Source organism: Arachis hypogaea, chromosome 4 (assembly GCF_003086295.3).
Source record: "Arachis hypogaea cultivar Tifrunner chromosome 4, arahy.Tifrunner.gnm2.J5K5, whole genome shotgun sequence".
Lineage (NCBI taxonomy): Eukaryota > Viridiplantae > Streptophyta > Magnoliopsida > Fabales > Fabaceae > Arachis > Arachis hypogaea.
The window spans coordinates 73,440,488-73,443,570 of NC_092039.1; positions in this window are offsets into that span (position 1 = coordinate 73,440,488).

Consider the following 3,083-nt stretch of genomic DNA (forward strand, 5'->3'; position numbering starts at 1 on the left):
GCTAAGAAGATGGTTAAGGCTTGGAGATGCTTTGTTCTTCAGGATTAATCTGGTCTTACTGTCTATTCCAATTGTAAATGATTTCTTCTATAGCAGGCTGAATGTGATCAATGCCTTTCTTACAAGATCGCCAATGCTCCTCCAGATCTGAACCCCAAGGTTAACGCGGATCCAGTCTGATTGAGGGTGAAGCTCCTGCAGTTCATTCTCTTGTGTGATCCTACTCAAAACACCACAGACAAGGTCAAATCTTCCAGATCCAAGGATGTTGCACCTTTGGTTCTAGCCTTTACCATAAAGACTATAATCTTCCCATACCTTGGCTGAACTGGTGTCTTGAGAAGTCCCCAATGAAATTGTGGATTAGCCGTCTAGGAGATGTATAATCAAACTAGTGGTTCAACATTGTCCGATGAAAGACTCACTCTGAACCATTGTAGAATAAGATAACCTTGTGCTAGTTCAACACATTCATAATGATGAAGAATGGATATACATCTTAGAATAGAGAATCAAACACGTACTGAGATAGAACAGTAGTACTTTATTAATTCATAAAACTCAGCAGAGCTCCTCCCCTCAACCTAGGAGGTTTAAAAACTCATACTGATAGAAAATACAATGTGGAATTCAAAAATATGGCATAAAGTCCTGAACAAGGGTGATCTTTGTCCTTTAAATACTAAACTAATGACTAAGGATTACATAAGAAGGGTAAAAAAGTCTTTTAATGCTAAAATCCACTTCTGGAGCCCACTTGGTGAGTGTTTGGGCTGAGCTTGATTGAGATCCACGTGCTAGGAGGCCTCTAGGGAATTGAACGCTGGCTAGGGGGTCCTTTATGGGCATTGGACGCTGGTCTCTTCTCCTTTGGGCGTTGGACGCCAGAATAGGGCAGGAGGCTGGCGTTGAACGCCAGTTTTGGGCGTTCAATTCTGAAGCAAAGTATAAACTATTATACATTGCTGGAAAGCTCTGAATGTTAGCTTTTCATAGCCATTGAGAATGCTCCATTTAGACTTATTTAGCTCTAGAAATGCTCTTTCGAATTCAAGGAGGTCAGATCCTGATAATATCTACAGTGCTTTCTCTGTCTCTCGATCAGACTTTGGCTCCAGCTCCTCAATTTTAGCTAGAAAATACCTGAAATTGCATAAAAACATACAAACTCAAAGTAGAATCCAAAAATGTAAATTTTGCACTAAAACCTATGAAAACTCAATAAAACATAAACAAAACATACTAAAAACTATATGAAAATGATGTCAAAAGCGTATAAAATATCCGCTCATCAATATCCATCATGAGATTCAAGCTTAAAACATACATAAATTAAACCATTAACTTTAGAACCACAATGAAAAAAACGGGTAATCTAACTTAGTGGATTTCTAATAATTCTACGCTGTCCCACAGCCTTCGCCAGCCTAACTACCATGCGATCCCATCACCACCGCCTTCCGAACCTCCTCAATCCCAGTAGAATACACAGATAAATAAGAATGCAAGTAAGGCACAAGTATAGCATGTATATCAAGAAATTCAAGTAGCATTTAATCATGTTATACAATTAGGAAAGCAATTTCAAGTTGGCAAAGAAAATAAATAGATAGAAGATGCACATGATGAATGCCTGTCCTATTGGATGTGATACCACATTGTCGGTTCAATTGCCAACCCGACACATCTCCATGGAGATCTCACCCTTCGGTATCATAATAGGAACCCCTGAGATATCGTGCCCGGAACATGGTCCAGGATATAGTGCCTGCACACTCTAGTGATCCGAAGAGATGCGAGCGGGATACTCTTGCCACGGACCTCACATCTCAATGTAAGTGGGATAAACCTACCATCCTTATGCTGCCGCTACGACCTCGATAGGCGGGATTACCCTAACATCCTTGCCAGGTGCATATCATCTCAACAACCTCAGTATAAATCAATAATTCAGCGGTTTTCAGAAATCATTTTTCAGTATATCAGTGATCCATCATTCCATTCCGAGTTCCAGACTCGTCTCAACCACCATCAATTCATAATTTCAACAATTCATATTCAGTGATCATCAACATAATACTCTGCTTTTCACTCAACCAAATCCGTCCTCAGTACTCCAGAAACCTAAGTCTCCGTTTTCTAAACTGTTTACAAAAAAATATCTAATTAAACTTACCTAAAGAATTCTCCATATTTTGACACCAAAAAACAAGCTAAAGGATCTTAGATAAGTGTTACAAAAGTTTACAAGCTTTCCGAGAAGGTAAAACAGATAGAAACAAGATTTTTATTGAAAAACAGGGCAGTGTGTGTACGCATAGGTGATACGTAAAATTTGAGAATTCTACGTACAACCGGCAAGTATACCGGGTCGTATCAAGTAGTAAGACTCACTAAGAGTGAGGTCGATCCCACGAGGATTGGTAGATTAAGCAACTTTAGTTAAATGGTAGATTTAGTCAAGCAAACATAGTTTTGATTTCATGAGCATTTTGATTTTTAAACATAATTGCAAGAATTTAAATGGCAAAGAATGTAAAGAACTAGAATAAAGAAATGAAGTGCAAGTAAATGACGGAAACTTAAATTGCAAGAAACTTAAATAACATCAAAGGTAAATGGCAAGAAGTAGATGAACAGAATGTAAATAACAAGAGTAGTAAATAGACAGAATGTAGAAAGGGATTGGGAATTGGGTAATCAAATAGCTAGAGCAAGAGAAATGAGAGTTAATGATAGAGAGGATCATTAGGGATTAGAGATGTTAGTTTTCGTGAATTGATGTTAGTCAAACCCTTCTCAATCATGGGTATAGATCCATGGCAAATGGGTGATTGAATCCCAATCTCTTGGTGATTCAATCTCTCTCAACATAGCCAATTGCCACTCTCGTGATCTAATTGTTCATGAGAAGAGATGAAGATCAATTTTAATCCAGCCACACAATTTCCAAAATCTCAACCAAGGAGAGTTACATCTCACATACTAACCAAGGTATGTTGATTGAGGAAATCATGAGAGGATGAACTCTAAACTGAATTATGTGGCTCATTCGTCAAATTCACCACATAATTCATATAGAT